The following is a 19997-nucleotide window of genomic DNA, read 5'->3' as shown; positions in this document are numbered from 1 at the left end:
ATATCAGATATTTAGAACCTGAACATTTTTCCAGCCCAAAGCCTGTTCTCCCCATTGGTCCTGAGGCAGCTACTGCCAATTGGATGCATAAAGTCCTTTCCCTTGCTGAAATCTACCCTAGTTCAACTAGGGCATTAGGAGCACAGACTGATTGCATGGTAGGATTCAGGTAAAATTAAGATACACTAACGATCAAGCAGCTGAACTCCCCCACTCTGGAAAATGTTATTTTTGTGGACAACAGTAACTCCTTGATGTCATTTTGCAGTTCTTCTTTCAAACACTGTGTTGAAAATATTGTATTCACCAATGATTCCATTCTCTCCTTCACTTAAAATATATTTTTTTCAGCACCACAGAGGAAATACTCTTTCAAGATATAATGATTTATTTATATTGTTAGAAATTGCACAGTTTACTAGGTGGAATTATATATGGAATAATTTTGGTGCTACAGGTCCTGGAAAATCTATTTCTAAAATATGCAAGTAAGCCATCCCTACAACCCATTTAGCAGCAACTTTGGAGCCATAGTGCTGATCTTAGTGACCCTATTGCTATAAGGTAGGACTGAGTGTGACCTACAAGAACACCTGTGGGCTTTGTTTCTAAGGGAGATAATCCCTCTTCTAAAGTAGTATATCATATGCTTAAGTCATAGGTTTCTTTTCACCTCCAACCACTGCTCAGTGGTCCCTGCGACAACTGTCCAGACTGCTACCTCGTGAACAAGGGCTCTTCCCTTGGAAATGCTTATACCAAGTTCCCTTAACCCAGACAGGTCTGGAGGTAGCAAGGTGTGAAGGGATTAAAAAAGAAATGAGATAGAAGAAATAGCAAAAACCAAGAATGAATATCACAGAGGCAGATGCACACACGTAAAAAAATAATAAAGGCAGAAGAAGGCTAAAGTTCAGATTGTACGGAAACATGAATAGTAAACTGCAATTTAGTTGCTAACAACGACTAAAAGAAAGTACAGCTTCAATGAACGACACAGAGAGGTGATTCTCTGCCAAGATGATAATGCCACTTGGGAATAATGCCACACTTATAATAGTTACAAAGCAACAGATCTTTTTAAATCATAAGAAAATCTCAGAACAAAGCATATAAGGTGTCTCTGAGTGCAGAGGATATAAAAGAGAGCCAGAACTGTATAGTTAAAAGAATCCAGGATTCAGTTCACAGGATGTCAATCCTACACTTTGGTCTGCGGCTTAAATAGCTGTGGTACACTTGGCAATTCACTCAACAGTTACTTTATCTGTTACATATGAATAAAACCACCTGTTAACAGTTCTTGTAACTACAGTAAGAATTAAATTAGGAGTTGATGGGATAATATTGTCAGGCATGTAAAGTACCCTTTAAAGTGATATTTTAATTATTACGTGAGCAAAGTAGTAACAAATTTTATTCATATCAGAATTAAATAATAATACAGGAGCATTGTGATATGTCCTTGTCAGTACTCCAGCAGGAACTCTGTTTTTAGAGTCCAACCCAATCAAGATTTCTCTCAAGGGAAAGTATGCTCCCTCATAAAAATGGAATTTTCTTGGCTGAGTTATTCTCTGGAGAGGTAGAGTTTTCTTTTTGTTTGGGCATACTTTACAGTGAAGTGCACTCCAGAAAATTTTATTCTGGGAACAAAAGACTAAAATCTTACTTATACATGGACTAAAGAAAGTAAGAAGTTCAGGCTCTAGTTGCATATTATAGAATCTCGTATGCCAAGAATTTGAGAATCCAAAGTGTTATCCCAGATCCCCACAAAGAATGTTACTTCTGAGACACAATATTAACCACAATTTCATACAGGAGTAATGTACCTTCTATGTACAAACACAAGAAATCTAATGCTGCAGATTATAGCTAATTTCCCCATAAATTCAAATATTTATTTATGTTCATGCTCTCTTTGCTAAAGGTATGTTATCATACTTATTTTACTGCATTTTTGTTTTTTCTTTCCTTAATAATCTGCAGATTTTCATAACAAAATATAACTACTAATTTGTCATACAAATTCTGTCAACACAGGTAAAATCAAGCACATTAAAAATTTACTTTATTAAACATAGTATACTTTGGTTTAACATGGTAATTGACTTCATGAGTTCATCCCCTAAAATCAATCATAATGAGAGTAATGGGGGGGGAGGAATAAACCCCAAAGGACGAAGAAATTGGGGAAAATGATAACAAACAAGATGTCAAGGGAATTTTATAGCTGGGAGGCAGAACATTACAACTTACTGAGCAGACCAGGAAAAGTGAAACATTAAGCCCGCTGTCAGGAAGAAGGGGGGAAAACAGCAAAACTTTTTGTGTCATGGAAACTTGGAATGGCTTAGGTATAGAGGAAATCAGTTATTTATTTATTTTTTTTTATGTTCAGTTAGCCTCTGCATAGTACATCATTAGTCTTTGATGTAGTGTTCCCTCCCTTCCCCTGTATAAATGCTTCTGGTTTATGGTATATATGTGGAACATAAACCAGTTATTCTTTAAGGTAGAGATCTAGATGAGGCACTCAAACCAGAAGCATTTATTGAAAGTCTATTTAAGAACAGTTTGGCTCCCAGAACTTCTACCCCTCCCTGACAGAGGACTGGGGTTAAGATCACACACTCTGTTGCAGAAGAGTGGAACATAAAACATACATGAGGGGCGCCTGGGTGGCACAGCGGTTAAGCATCTGCCTTCGGCTCAGGGCGTGATCCCGGCGTTCTGGGATCGAGCCCCACATCAGGCTCCTCCGCTGGGAGCCTGCTTCTTCCTCTCCCACTCCCCCTGCTTGTGTTCCCTCTCTCGCTAGCTGTCTCTCTCTGTCGAATAAATAAATAAAAAATCTTTAAAAAAATAAAGCATACATGAAAGCCTATGTGCTATAACTATGATGAAGCAGAGTATTCCTGCTTGTTGGATCCAAGAATGATGAAAATAAATCATATATGTATGCCTTAGGCAAGAGACAGTTCACTTTCTAGAGAACCAAGACATTTCAAGAGAAACACTGACATATCCTTAAATACGGGCACCCAGGAAAAATATCCCCAAGACACAGAAAGAAAGACAGACAGAGAAAAGAACAAAGGAACAGAAAACTGAGATTACTTATATTGGATCTGTTGTACCCTTTCCCAACTCGCTTTATTGGGCCAGTACACTCATAATCCAGCTAATGGATGCTAAGTACACCCATCTATCCCCTCCTCTGGGGAACTGTCCTTGACAAAAAGGAAGCCACCATGCCCTGGAGGTTGTAAGCTCCGCAGCTCCCTGCTTCTCAGTACCAGAAACTGCTCAAAGGTAACACTGCCTTACCTTTCCCCTTGAGATCAGATGAAAGCTAGGCCCCAATTGAAAGACTATTATCCTTGTTTATTGACTGTCCCAAACCAGTACTTCTCTCACTTCTCTTCCCCTGAGTGTGCTTATTTAATAAATTAAATGCATCCAAATCCCTTTCTCAAGCTCTATTTCTAGGGAACTTGAACCAAGGCCTTAGTTGATGTATTTAAACACATTGAAGGGGCACCTGGCTGGCTCAGTCAGTAGAGCATGCAATTCCTGACCTCAGGGTCATGAGTTTGAGCCCCGTGTTGGGGGTAGAGATTACTTTGGGGCGCCTGGGTGGCACAGCGGTTAAGCATCTGCCTTCGGCTCAGGGCGTGATCCTGGCGTTATGGGATCAAGCCCCACATCAGGCTCCTCTGCTATGAGCCTGCTTCTTCCTCTCCCACTCCCCCTGCTTGTGTTCCCTCTCTCGCTGGCTGTCTCTATCTCTGTCAAATAAATAAATAAAATCTTTAAAAAAATAAATAAATAAATAAATAAATAAATAAATAAATAAACAAACACATTGAAAGGAGCTTTACACCTCTGACAGTTTGAGAGTAGGTCCTTAGGAAAACAACAAAAAGAAGCAATTATTAAACCACACGGAAAACAACTTACACAAGGAAGAAAATAAAAGTCATATTACTCTGTGTGTCTTCACTATGGATCAACACAAAATATTTCTTTAACCTACATATATGAGATAAATGTATTGGGAAGATAAAGGGAGAAGATATTAATGTGGATGTTGGGGCAGGGACATGAGAAAAGCAAACTGTTTTCCACATGGATAAGTCAATAAAGAATCCCTTAAAAATAAATGGCAGTTATTTAGAAATATGGAGGCAAATATTAGAAGGAACAGTTAAAAGTTTTCCAAGTGGCTCCTGTGGGAAAGCAAAAAAGGTGGAGGAAGGAGGTGCTGTTTTTAATTATAAGCCTTATAGAGCTAGTTGATTTTTGAAACTTTGTACATGTACTTATTTATAAAATGTAGACTTATAATTAACTGTATAAAAAGTATGTAATAATTTTAGAAAATTCAGAAAAGTGAAAAGAATATAAAAATAATCCATAGCCTCGATATCCGCAGATAATTACTTTTCACATTTTGCTATGGATCTCCTCAGTCTTTTTTTATCTGTTTTATCTTCCCCAATTTTCATTCAATATATTCAATTTCCTTGTATTTAATATTGTATCCCATGCATTATTAATGACTTTTATAAGCATTATTGTGTTGGCAAAAAAAAACTTCATCCTATACATTTTATAATGTATTTAATCATTCTACCCTTTTTACAGAACTATATACTTCTCTGTCATAGTGTGTGATGCAAATCTATGTGCAAAATGCATTATTTTCTGTAGTTTTTGTGCAGAGATCCATTACCATTCCAAATCTATCAGTTTGTAGGGGATTACACACCTGAAATCATTTCAACAAAATTTTGCCCCAATAAAAACAATGTACGAGTACTATAGGTTTTTATGAACCATTACCTGTGTAAGTGATTTTCCAGTTCTTTGGTTTTAGGACTTTGCCGTCTCCCTTTGGGAAAATTCACTTTCTACTACAACCTCCAGCTTTTCCCAGTTGTTTATTTGCAACCTCCTTGGGAACTTCCCAAGTATGATCTAAAAAAAAAAAAAAAAAAAAAAAACCCTGTACATGGATGGCCGAGAGAGACCAAAGGAAGCAGCAGACCACTGCAGACTGGTAGGTGAGAGGTTTGATAAGCAAAGGAACTTACACACAGGCCTTGTTTGCAAGGCTGCAAAACAAATAGATCTCTGCACCATTCACCAGATCTTAAAAGTTTATATAAAGGCGTTTATATAAAGGCTTTTATTGGGTTCAGCCACATATAATATTCAGATAGTCTCAAAACCACATTGCTATCTCAAGGCTCTGTTGTTGGGTCAGCTGCTGGGAGCAGGGAAGCACAATGCAGAATACACACTCCAAGGACAGGGTGTCATGGGAAGGAGCCTCCCATGGCCCAGGTCCAGCTCATGGGTCTACCGGTGGTCACATCCTCTCATTGACTCCTTACAACATCCACGAGCACTTACACAGGTAAGTCAATTATTTTTCTTGCTGCATTTGCCTCATTTGTCATTGAATTTATCTCAGTCTCTCTCAAGGGGTTTATTATCTTCTTTTCCTGGGGGTGCCTGTGTGGCTCAGTCCGCTAAGCACCTGCCTTCCACTCAGGTCATGATCCTGGCGTCCTGGGATCAGGCCCAGTGCCAGGCTCCCTGCTCAGTGGGGAGTCTGCTTCTCCCTCCTTCTCTGTTCCTCCCCACTCCTCGTGCGCTCTCTTTCACTCACTCGCTCTCTCTCTCAAATAAACTCTTAAAAAAAAATAATCTTCCTTCCCTGTCTTTTCAATTCATATGTATTTATGAAACTGCATTTTTCTTCGCAAAACATGCATTTTTCTCAAAGGTCTTCTTTTGATTTATTTGATTATATGTTCCTTTCTCCTACATTTGTAACACTGGTTTAGATGTCTTATCTTCTAGGACTTTTCATTGTGTACAGCCTTTAGGGCTTTCCCTAGAAATCAACCTTCTTCTTCACTTTCTTCTTCAAATAATGTTTATTAATGATGTCCAATTATTGAACTCCCAATGAGTTAATAGTGACTAAGTTAAGAACCCAAAATGTCAGGCATCTATTAGGTGTGTTGAATATGATGACTCATTTTTTTTCTTCACTACAACCTTGTAAACTAGGAATTTTACACAAAGGAAATAATCAGCAATTGCAATATGAGACAACTGGACCCACTTGTTATTTGAAATAGCTTCTTACTTCTTGGAAAATGGAGATGGGGGAGTGGGCAATTGGTTTTTATTTGTTGGTTAGTTTTAAGTAACTAAATTGAGGCAAACCAATTAAAATCAAGCTGACATTTTTCTTTCTATTCTATGCTTAAGTGACTACTTTTTCATCGGATTTTCCCATTGCCTGAGCCAAATCTTTGTAGAGGTCAATTAGCAACACTTTGAAAATCCAACACTGACCACTTGATTCTGACCACCTGGCATTTGAACAGGGTTCCTGATAGAAAAGTGTACCTTGAGAAAATTTTTAATAGATGATTTAAATCCATCTCTACGATTGGAGAAAAATATTTAAAAAGCAAGATCTAGTTAAACATCATTACTTTTGTACAGGGTAATCCATTTATACCTAAAATATGTGATTGCTATTTCTACGGGTGTACGCTTAATTATTTTGATTTATTTTTCACATTGTTTGATATCAGCAAATATTTAAAGATTTGAATGATTAATCTCCATGATGTGTCAATCTAATGCAAGGTCTCTAATGCCAATGGTTATTCCTTAACACTTTTCTTTCACTGATAGGAATAAACACAGCTCAGAGAAAGATGAATTAGGGATCACATGTAATAACAACATTTCATTCTTTCTATTTTCTTCATATTGGATTCAATCCTAGCTTTGTCTTGTTTGACATACATCCTTGGATTTCCTTAGAAATCCTGCCTCAAGTGATTTATCTTTAAATCCTTCAGTTTCATTGCCAATATTCATAAATGAACAAGCTGAAGATAGCTTTTAGGCTTATACTATAAATACCCTACCAACAATTTTTCCTTTATTTCTATATTTTTCCTGGAATCTGTATTTTGCATCTATTTACCCCAGATTTTTTTTCCTCTCCTTTTCTTGCTATGCTGCACCACATCTTGAAGCTATCTTTCTATACCTCTCTATTCTCATACTCTGCATCTAACACTTCTCTTATGCCAATCCTTCTTCCCAGGCTTTTGGCATCTATATTTTTTCTCCCCATCCCAGTCCTTGTTTTTGTCTCAGGGTTACCCTTCTTGTTCTACCCACACTTAAGAATTCATTAACAAGCAATAATTCTGATTCCAATTCCAGTGTGTGAGATTTTTCCCCCATACCATCAGCTGGGTGTCCTACAATGTAACTTATTATCTACCTAAAGATAGTATCAGACACCATAGGTCTCAGTCCTCCAAGACTGACCCCACACCCCTCAACTTCAAATGACTGTTGCAAATCCAGGTTCTTACCTGTACCTCTGACCAACAAACTATAGAGAGGTTTCAATGATCCTCTCCTTGGGTTTAATTTACCAGAATGGCTCTAACTCAGGAAAACATTTTACTGACTAGGTTGCCAGCTTATTATGAAACAGTATAACTCAGGAATAGCCAGATGGAAGAGATGCATAGAGCAAGGTATGGGGAGCTCCATATACTCCAAGGTATATGGAGCATGGAGCTTCCCTGCCCTCCTTAAGCACACTGCTCTCCCTCAATCTCCATGTATTCACCAACCCAATCCTTTTGGGTTTTATGGAGGCTTCATTACGTAGGCATAATTGATTAAATCACTGGCCACTGGCCATTGATTCAACCTATAACCCCTCTCCCCACCCAGGACGTGGGGAAGTGGTGACTGAAATTAGGAAATACTAGGGGGCTGTGGTGGCCATGAAAATGGCCCTTTAATCACATGGTTGGTTCTCCTGGCAACAAGCCCCCACCCTTAGGTGCCTTCCAAAGACATCTCATTAACATAACAAACGGCAACTTTCAGGTTCTTTTCTCTTAGGAAACTCCAAAGGTTTTAGGAGCTCTTTGCCAGAAATGGGGATGAAGACCAAATATTTACCTTACTATAAATCATAATATCACACAACCCCTTCCCTGTTTCTTCCAGCTTGAAGTAGCTCAAATTCTTTTTTAGGTGACTTTTCAATTTGGTATGTTTAACACACACTTGCATATATAACTAAAATGTCCAAGTTCATTTATGTCACACTCATATGAACACCAAAATTACAATTGGTCTCAGCTGATATCTGCCATTAATGCTAAATCTCACAGTGCCTGTGTGAGTTTTGGTCCTGAGAAGACTTCAGCAAGGAGTTAGCACTTGTGAAGGTGAAAGGGAAGGGAGAAGTATATACGTAAAGCCTTCAGACTATGATACTATTTTGACCTCTGTAAGAAGAGAGGGTGAAGGAAGGATGAGAGGAGAAGAGTCACAGACTGCTGCTCCATTTTAGAAAACTTTTGACCAGACCAATGATGAGTCCCGAAGCTAAAGTAATCTATTAACGTGAGCTGTACATCACAGAAATAGTCTGGCTCTAATCCCCCTCCTGTGCTCAGACAATAGCTGACATCTTGGGAGAATAACAGCTTTGGTATAAACTCAATGGTAGACCTAGATGGGAGAAGCAGGGCTGTCAAGTCAACTATACTCTGCAGCAGGCTATCTGAACGGGATATTCTCAGGGCAGCATTTTCATGGCCACCACAGCCCCCTAGTATTTCCTAATGAGTCATCAGACATGGCAGCAGCTCATGGGATTTTTGCATTAGTCTGTATCTTGATTCTGGCAGTTCTGGGATCCTCACTGCTATTCTCTAAACTCTTACCTCTCAGAATAACCTCTGGCAGTTCTTAAACTACCCACCAACCTAGGACAATCTATTACTGGCACACTGTCCTAGGATGAAGTAGGGGAGTCTTATAAAGGGGGGTTGTTATCACCTGCATTTTATCATTATTTCTGGGCATGGCACAGACCCTTCACTTAGTTTTCCCAGCACAGAAGAAAACCGTTTGTAGTTTTTGATGTGATGTTTTCTAAGCTTGAATTAGTTTACGTGAGAGAATTACAACACAGTAATTTACAACTTACAGTATACATGGCTATTCTCAGAGCTCGGAGGCTCTAGCCAATCCCCCTTGAGAAAGTGCCTTCATACTTGGATATTTAGAACACTATCTTCTCTTTCAAATCAATCCTGCCTCTTTGTGAAAGGGACTAGCTTAACCCAAACATTGAGAGTGACTTTAAAGAAAAGCTAACGTTCAGAATCAGGTCTCAATAACTGAACCAAAGAGTGGTCCCAGTCTTAGGCTCTGTATTTGCCTCAGTGGGATCATAGACAGTGGGAATTTAGAGTCTACTCAAGGAAATGAAGATGCATACATATACTCTTATTCATTGACTCCAAATGCATGGTCACGTAAGAACATAATATTCCAACATTAGCACAACGCACAACATCTTGGTTTTTGATCTATATAGAATGAAATGTGCAGGTCATTCCTGGCACAGTACAGGGTGGACTTTAACTCCCTCAGTCTAGTACAATTTCTTCCTGCAGTCATCCAGAACACGGCTTCATATCTTTTATCAATGAATCTTCAAACAAGAAAAAACACAGCAAGCAACTCTTTAGACCAAAGTATAATCTAAACCCACATGGAGAAAAGAAACATTCTTCTCCCTCATAAGCAGAAAAGCCAGTGAAGACAGATTTCTGCCTCAACTACATGCAATCCTAAACGTAACACGTCCCTTCTCAGTCCAAAACCTCTTTATTAAAGTTAATAGTTATTTCAAAATGTCCCCAAAGAACAATAGGAGGCACACTTTGCATTAATAAAAGATTGTTTCAGATAGTTACTATAAAACAGTGAAACAGAATGGCCAATACACATATTTAATTCCTTACCTCAAATGTTAAAAAGGTTTATAGATTTAAAATGTCATCTTTTCCCAGCTACCACCAGTTCTATAGAAATTTACAAAAATGTCTGAAGCTTCACCCAAGGAACTCTTTACATATAAAATCATTAAATCTAACATCTTTAAAATACCAGACATCCAGTTTTTATCTGTAATCTATAGTCTAATCTATTCATGCAAGCTACCTACTGAATCTCCTCTCTACCACCTCTTAAATCTTCAAGGAATTAGGAAAGTACTCTTTGTAGAAGAGTCTCGAATCAATTCTATTCCAAATTCAATTAGTCCAATTCTGAATAAATTATTTACACCTAAACCTTAGGTGTTAGGTAATTCCCACTCTTATCTAGCCATTTATACGACCCATTTGTCTTAATTCTGCTCCCTGGGAACACACAAAAGGTCTGATCCTCAGGGTGCCTGAGCGGCTCAGTCTGTTAAGCACCAGACTCTTTTTTTTTTATAATAATATTTTTTTATTATGTTATTCACCATACAGTACATCTCTGGTTTTTGATGTAAAGTTCGATGATTCATTAGTTGTGTATAACACCCAGTGCACCATGCAATACGTGCCCTCCTTACTACCCATCACCAGCCTATCCCATTCCCCACCCCCTCCCCTCTGAAGCCCTCAGTTTATTTCTCAGAGTCCATAGTCTCTCATGCTTCATTCCCCCTTCTGATTCCCCCCCTTTCTTTATCCCTTTCTTCTCCTACCGATCTTCCTAGTTCTTAAGTTCCATAGATGAGATAAACCATATGATAATTGTCTTTCTCTGCTTGACTTATTTCACTTAGCATTATCTCCTCCAGTGCCGTCCATGTTGCAGCAAATGTTGAGAAATCGTTCTTTTTGATAGTTGAGTAATATTCCATTGTATATATGGACCACATCTTCTTAATCCAGTCATCTGTTGAAGGGCATCTCGGCTCCTTTCACGATTTAGCTATTGTGGACAATGCTGCTATGAACATCTTGATTTGGGCTCAGGTCGTGGTATCAGGAGATCATGCCCCAGGTGGGACTCCACATTCTGTGCGGAGTCTGCTTGAGATTCTTTCCCTCTTCCTCACCCTCTCTCTGCCCCTCCTCCTGGGCACTCTCTTTTTCTCTCTTAAAATAGATAAAAAATTTTTTTAAAAAAGAGAGAAAAGTCTGATCCTCCAAATATCTGACAACATTTATCATTTTTTTTCTCCTCATGCTAAATAACCCCTTTTCTTTCAACTATTTCTCATATTATATATGATCTTTTAAATAGCATTGGCTTGTTTAGCAAGACAACTTGGATGTTTTCCACAATTTACTACATATATAGGATCTTGGGCACATCCCTAAGCCTAACTTTCACACTTTTAATATGTAGAAATGCAGAGACAAGTGCTTGCTTCATAAAGCAGTCATCAATTTTTTATTAACAAGTAACCGAGGTACAATATTATATTAGTTTCAGACACTCACAGGACATAGTGATTCAAAAATTATATACATTATCCAATGCTCACCACAATAAGTGTAGTGACCATCAGTCACCAAACAATGTTATTGCAATATTATTATGGACCTTATGCTGTACTTTTTCATCCCTGTGACTTGCTTGTTTTGTAACTGCAACTTTGTACCTCTTAATTCCCTTCACCTATTTTGTCCATCCTCCCATTCGCCTTCTCCTCTGGCAACCAACGGTTTTTTCTATTTATGAATCTTTTTTAATGAATTTTTATGAATTTTCTCTTATTTATGAATTTTTTTTAGATTCCACGTATAAATGAAATCATACGGCATTTTTCTTTTTCTGTCTGACTTATTTCACTTAGTATAATACCTTCTAGGTATATCCATGTTGTCATGAATGACAAGATTTCATTCTTTTTATAGCTGAGTAATACTCCATGTACACCATATTCCATATATATAATTTTCTACAAAATACATATGCCATATCTTTTGTATCCATTTGTCTACTGATGGCATTTAGGTGGGCGTCAGTGTCCAGGCTATTGTAAATAATAGTGTAGCAAACATATGTCTATCTTTTCAAATTAGTGTTTTTGTTTTCTTCGGGTAAATACTCAGAGTAGCTTGCTGGGTTTTAGGGTATTTTTATTTTTAATTTTTTGAGAAACCTTCATACTGTTTTTCCAGAGTGGCTGTGCCAGCTTGCATTCCCACCAACTTTGCATGAGGGTTCCCTTTTCTCCACATTCTCACCAACACTTGTTATTTCCTGTCCTTTTGATTTGATGTTAACCATTCTGGCAGGTGTGAGGTGATACCTTGTTGTGGTTTTGATTTCCATTTCGCTAATGATTAGTGATGCTGAGCATCCTTTTAGTGCCTGTTGGCAATCTGTAGGTCTTCTTTGGAAAAATGCCTATTGAGGTCCCCTTTTGCAATTGGTTTATTTGTTGCCTCTGTTTGTTTGTTTGGTATTGACTTGTATGACTTCTCTCCATAATTTGGGTATTAACCCCCTATTGGATATATCAATTGCAAATATCTTCTCTCATTCAGTAGGTTGCCTTTTTGTTTTGTTGATGATTCCCATCACAGTGAAAAAGCTTTTTATTTTGGTATAGCCCTAATAGTTTATTTTATTTCCCTTGCATGGAGACGGATCCAGAAAAATATTGCTAAGGCCAATGTTCAAGGGACTACTATTGCATATGCTTTCTTTTAAGAGTTTTACGGTTTCAGGTCTTGCATTTTGGTCCTTAATTCATTTTAAGTTTGTGTGTATGGTGTAAGGAAGTGGTCCAGTTTTCCCAACACCACTTACTCAAGAGATGGGCTTTTCTGCATTGTATATTCTTGGCTCCTTTGTCATAGATTAATTGACTACGTATGCATGGGTTTCCTTCTGGGCTCTCTATTCTGTTTCATTGCTCTCTGTGTCTATTTTTGTGCCAGTACCATACTATTTTGATTACTATAGCTTTGTAGGACAGTTTGAAATATGGGATTGTCATAGCTCCAGCTTTGTTCTTCTTTCTCAAGTTTGCTTTGGCTATTGGGGTTCTTTCGTGATTCCATACAAACTTTAGGATTGTTCGTTCTAGTTCTATGAAGAATAGTTATATTTTGATAGGAATTGCATTGAATCTGTAGATTGCTTTGGGTAATATGGACATTTTAACAATATTATTTCTTCCAATTCATGAGCATAGTATACTATTCTACTTATTTGTGTTGTTTTCAATTTCTTTCATCAATGTTTTATAGTTTTCAGAGTACAGATCTTTCACCTCCTTTGTTGAATTTATTCCTAGATATTTTGTTCTTTTCGATGTAATTATAAATAAGATTGTTTTCTTAATTTTTCTTTCTGATAGCTTGTTATAGTATATGGAAACACAACCAATTTCTGAATGTTAATTTTATATCTTGCAACTTTACTGAATTCATTAACAGTTTTTTGGTGGCATCTTTGGGGTTTTCTATATATAGTATAATGTGATCTACATATAGTGACAGTTTTACTTCTTTTTTACCAATTTGGATGTGCTTTTTTATTATTATCTATTTACGTGGCTAGGACTTCCAGCACTATGTTGAATAAAGGTAGTGACAGTGAACATCCTTGTCTTGTTGCTGATCTCAGAAGGAAAGCTTTCACCTCTTCACCAATGAGTATGATGTTACTGTGGGTTTGTCATATATGGATGGCCTTTAATATTCTGAGGTGTTTCCTCTAAACTCACTTTGTACAGAGGCTTTTTATCATGAATGGCTGTTGAATCATATCAGATGCTTTTTCAAGGAGTTATGAAATTTAACTGAAATTATGCATTTAAACCACATAGCACACTACTTGGAATGATATTAGTCATTGTTATTGCCTTAGACTCTTGTCTGGATAACACTTAGTTTACGCCTTTCTTAAAATAGGGTATTTAAATTTGAGCAAGTTAACCAAGAGGTGATTTGGCAGATACCATTTTCCTAGTAACATAACTGGAAAGCATATTCCTTGTCACTAATCACATATCATGTGTATATGCAACTAAATATTTCTTTCCAAATGGTGTACTGAATGTCCCTTCTTTAAATCACAGTCATTGCTTGACATTTAGCAGTGATTAACAAGTCAATGTAAAAGGCAGAAAATACAACCATAAAATAATTAGGCCACAACCACTGATGCTTACCAAGTAGGAAGTTTTATAGACATATTAACAGTTTTAAGTATTATGCATGGAACATGTGTGGTAAGAGATATAAAAGAAAGATGTAAAGAGTATTATCAAAACATGGCAATAATTACCAAATACTTTTGCTTGGGAGGATATCAAAGAAAGTTCTATTGAAGTTCGATATTCATTCATTCATTCATTCACTCATTTGTCCATACATCTATTCACTCATTCAGTAAATTTTTGTTCAATGACTTTTATGTTCCAGGCCCTATGCTCGCCAGTAATGGCTGCAGACAATAGTGTTAAAGATATGCCTCTTGTCCCCAAAGAGAAAACTATCTAGTAGAAGAGAAAAACAGATGAACAATGGTTTCAATATATGGTGGTTAGGGCCATTAAGTCCAGCATGTTAAGAGGAATACATGATTTTGTCCTAACAGAAGGTTTAGTTGTAATCTGAGTAGAATTGATAGATTTAGCAAATAAAAATAAGGATTCCTATTTAAATTTATATTTTAAATAAACAACAAATATTTTTTTAGTACAGGTATATCCCTTGTAATATTTGGGACATACTTCTACAACAACTTATTTGCTATTTAGATGGAATTCAAAATTAAGTTGGTGTATTTTATCTGACAACACTAAATCTGAAGGATGAATTGAACAGCTTTTCCACACCAAGGATATACGGGTGAAACTGGGAGACCATCTGAAAAGGAGGAAACAACATCTAAGAGGGCTGGAGTGATTCTACACACTGTGAGGCAAGGTAAACAAAAGTAAGTCCAGAAAGATGAAGAACACATGATAAACCATATTAAGGAGATTGAATTCTATTCCTTAGAGCAATAGCAGCTATTTAAGGGATTTAAACAGAGAACTGACATCATCAACTTGCATTTTCCAAAGATCAATCTAGTTAGTGTAATGAATATATTCAAGGGAACAAGTCTGGAGGCAGAGAGGAGGAGTTAATCTAGAAGAGAAAGAAGATGGAGTAGGGCATTCTTGTCAGAGGGAATAGTTTGAACAAATCCTTGAAGACAAAGATGTGAAAATTATGTGCATCGGGAGAATAGTGAACAGCTTGGATTGCAAAGGAACATTAGGAGGAAATTAAACTAGAAAGTAAGGTTAACTTTTTTAGGAAGCTTATATGGAAAAGCCTCAGACTTAATCCCGAGAAAGTGGTGGAAAGATGGTAAAGTATTATTCTATTTTTCACTTGGAGAAAATGGGCAGTTTAGACTGACTTCTCAAAAGTGCCATATGCAATAAAGTCAGTTATGACTGTGGTGAAGCTGGAAATAAGATCAAGTTAGGGAAGAAATAAAGTACTTTCATTCTAATCAAATTCTTTAAAATAAAAAATATGTACGTGTGTTAGAACAGACCCCCCCCAAATTATTCTGTAGAAACTGAGATCTTAGAGCACCAAATTAGTATATTGAGTGCATTAAAAACAGGGCAAAGAATCACAAGGAAATAGTTATGCTAAGACTTGTAAACAGTTTCTTCTCCAACCTCACTTTCCCAGATCCATCTTAGTCATTATGATCATCACCATCATCATGAGGGAGATGTTGTTTTTATCCCCATTTTACCAATAAGGAATCAGAGGCACACAGAAGTCTATAAGATGTCCAAGGACACAAAGCTAGTAAGTAGCAGTGTGACTCCAAAGATAGGAGATATACTGCCACAATTAAATATTAAAAATATGTAAGTGTGTCATCATAAATAAACTCTTCAGTAATAAATAGATCCCCCCCTCCCCAGAAAAAAATAGTTAACAAGAAATATAAAATGGTCACTGGAGAAAAAAATAAGAGAAAAATAAATATCCTCAAGGCTTATTAGTATCATTAATTTGGATTGGTTGTCAAAAACAAAATTTTAGATCCTCCATAGCTAGGCTACATTCAACCAACATGTTGATAAAAGCAGTATCTGTTTCATCTATTATATGTTTCATCTATTATATATAGATCTTGTCAACATTTCAAAAGAAAGAAACAAGCATATGTAGTTCTGTGAATTTATCAGTACCCCAAGAGTAGATCTGCATTCAAGAGGCAGATCTGTAACCAACTTTACAGAAGTGATACACAGATCAGAATTCCAGCCCACAGAGAATCACAACTACTACTTTTCTCACCATTATGACCAGTTAAGTATCCCCATTAAATTTGTAGATGAAATGCAAGTGCATCTTTATAAATGTATCTATAAATGTATCATAAATTGTTATGAAAGAAATATTCTGGCTAAGATTTAAGCAAAGGTGGGAGTGCAGATAGTTTTAAAAATGTGCTAAAGTTGACTGAATTTAAACCTTCAGAGTGTTGTGAAAATAGAAAAGAATGCCCAAAGGCCTCTGAAAATGGAGAGTCTAATAATTTGGTTTCCAAAATAAAGCAAGAATCAAAAAAACTTCACATTTTATATGAGAATAGAAAAGAAAAGTGCTATGCATTTAGTACTCATGATAAATAAGCAAGCAACCAAGCAAACAAAATCTGTCTCATATCTTTACACTGAGTGGAGGGAGGAGGAGTGTCTGAGGAATCTTTCCTGAAAATTAATAAAAGAAGAATTCATGTGAGTTTTCTGCTTTAATTCACAGTGCTTGGTTAACAAAAAACGGTTAAGCCAAGAATTTAACTTAAAATTTAAAGTGTTAAGACTCACAGGTACTTAACCCAAAAGAAAATCCTCTCTGGTAGAATCTACCTTAGCTTAAGTCTAAAAAAAATCACAATCATAAAGTTCTAAGGAAAATAAAACCAACAAATAGACAAATATCACAAAACACGGGAGGAAAAGTCACATTTAAGCAAGAGTAAACAGAAAAACAAACAAATAGCGAAAACCCACAGAACCTTCACATATTGAATTTGCAGTCAAAGAATATATTTTTAAAAGTATGTTTGATAGCATTCATACAAGAGCCTTAAAACAATGAATTTTGCAAAAAGAACAAATTGCCTTCTAGAAGTGAAATGTAGTAGTAGAAATTAAAAGTTCAATGGGTATGTTTAGACACAGCTAAAAAGAAAATTAATAAGCATTATAATAGTCACATATGAGGGACACAGGTCTACTAGCAGATTGAGATTTAAGAATAAATTCATAGGTGAAGGGGATTAAGAGTACACTTATTTTGATGAGCACTGAGTAATATATGAAACTGTTTAATCACTATATTGTAAACCTGAAACTCATATAACACTGTATGCTAACTACACTAGAATTAAATTATAAATAAATAAAATTTAAAAATGTAAATTTAAAAATAAAAAAAGAGTAAGTTTATAGAATAGTTCCCCCCTGCCCCTTCCTTACCATCACATCAGTAAGGCTCCAGTGTTAGAACAGTGACCTACAGCTGAAAGAGCTGTATGACACAGACTGAATTCAGGGATATAAAAACAGGAACACTAGATGAATTTGAAGTGTTTGGCATTTATAGATATAATACACATTAGACACAGACTAATTCATGGTCAGATTAACATAAACCTCTACTAAAGGCCTTTTCCTCAGTTCCTAGTACCTAATACATCATGTGAGTCTTTCTATAAAAAATTATAAGACCAGAAGAGACAAAGCTAGCATCAGAATCAGACTCAGCTGTAACACAGATGTTAGAATATTGATAGGAAATTTAACTATAATTAATATATTGAGTGTTCTAATAGAAAAATAAAACATCAAAATATATGGATAATGTAAATAGCAATATGCAAATTCTAAGAAAAAATGTAAAAAAAAAAATTCTAGAAATCAACAATACTGTAACAGAAATTATGAATGAAATGCTTTTGATAGGCTCATTAGAACACTGGACATAGCCAAGGAGAGAATAAATGATTTTGGAAGATATGTCAGTACAAATTCCCAAACTGAAATGGAAAGGGAAAAGGAATGAAAAACAAGAAAAAAAGAAAAGAATAGACAAGAACTGAGGGACAATTTCAAAAATTTAACATACGCATAATTAGAATACTAGAAAGAGAAAAAAGAGAATGGAGCAGAAAGAACATTTGAAGGAATAATAGCTGACAATTTTACAAAATTAATGACAAATATCAAACTACTAATCCAAGAAGCTAAGAGAACACCAAACAGAATAAATTCCAAAAAACCTACACCTAAGCATTTCACATTTAAACTACAGAAAATCAAAGACAAAGACAAGATTTTGAAAGAAGCCAAATGAAAAGAAAATCACCTAACCTATACAGGAACACCCACAGAGAAGTAATAAATAGAACTTCTTATCAAAAAACATGCAAGGGGGGGGCGGCTGGGTGGCTTGGTCGTTAAGCTTCTGCCTGCGGCTCAGGGCATGATCCCGGTGCTCTGAGATCGAGCCCCACATCAGGCTCCTCCGCTAGGAGCCTGCTTCTTCCTCTCCCACTCCCCCTGCTTGTGTTCCCTCTCTCGCTGGCTGTCTCTCTCTCTGTCGAATAAATAAATAAAATCTTTAAAAAAAAAATGCAAGGAAGAGAGAATGGAGTGATTTACTTAAAATATTAGGGGAAAAAAAAGACACTAACCTAGAATTCTATATCCAATGAAATTCCCCCACAAAATGAAGGAAAAATAAAAACTTTCACAGAAAAAAACTGTAGAAATTAATTGCCAACCAACCTGTCTTGCAAGCAATGTTAAAAAGAAAATCTTTAGGAAGAAGAAAAATGATATACATCAGAAATTAGAATCTACACAAAGGAAAAATGTCAGAGAAACAAAGGTAAATTGAAATCTTTTATTTTTTCTTATTCTTAATTGATCTAAAAGACAGTTTTTTGTTTAAAGTAATAAAAGTAACATAAGTAATTATAGCATATGGATAAATGAAATTAATAACAGTAATATCATAAGAGACAGGAGGGAAGAATTGAGAAATCTCTGTCATAAAGTACCTGTACTCCCCATGAAGCAGTAATGGTTATTTGAGGATAGATTTAAATAGTTGTAACTGTGTATTGCAAAATTCAAGGCAACCACCAAAAAAAAAAGTTAAAGAGAGAACAACTGATATGCTAACAGAGAAGGTAAAATGGAATCATATACAATGCTCAGTTAAAACCAGAGAAAGAGGGGAAAGTGGTAGAAAAAATGCAACAAATAAAACAGTTACAAACATGGGATATATTAATCCAACGATATCAATAATCAATTTAAATATAAATGGTATAAATGGTGTAAAAGGCAAATTATGAAAGTTAATAAAAAATAAGAACAAACTATATGTTGTCTGCAAGAAACCCATTCTATGTATAAAGACTCAGATAGGTTAAAAGTAAAGGGATGGAAAAAGATATTCCAGGGGTACCTGGGTGGCTCAGTCAGTTAAGCTTCTGACTCTTGATTGCCAGTCTGGTCATGATCTCAGGAACCTAAATCTGAGCCCCACATTGGGCACTGTGCTCTGCAGGGAGTCTGCTGGAGATTCTCCCTCTCCCTCTGCCTCTGACCCTCCCCCAACTTCTGTGTGCTTTCTCTCTCTAAAATAAATAAATAGATCATTAAAAAAAAAAAAAGAAAAAAAGAAAAAGATACTCCATGCTAACATTAATCAGAATAAAGTGGATGTGGCTACTTAATTTCAGGCAAAGCTGGCTACAGAACAAGAAAATCATCAGGGATAAAGAGGGGCATAGCATAATGATAATTGGGTCAATTTTCCAGGAAATCATAACAATTTAACATGTATACGGTTAACAGAGCATCAAAATAGGGGATGTTAAAATCATTCTCACGTGGCAGGAACCAGTTGACTAAAAGTGCAGCACACTCAAGATACGGGGATAAAGCAATCTTGTTTTTACCCTATTGCTCCTACAAACCTGCTCTGTGGAGCTCGATCTCCTTCTCCTGTCCTCTGTCACTTTAGACAGCCCTAAAGAGTAATTAATATGTCCATCCTAGGGAAATA

Source organism: Ursus arctos, unplaced genomic scaffold, assembly GCF_023065955.2.
Source record: "Ursus arctos isolate Adak ecotype North America unplaced genomic scaffold, UrsArc2.0 scaffold_11, whole genome shotgun sequence".
Classification (NCBI taxonomy): Eukaryota; Metazoa; Chordata; class Mammalia; order Carnivora; family Ursidae; genus Ursus; species Ursus arctos.
Note: the sequence above shows the minus strand (reverse complement) of the source record.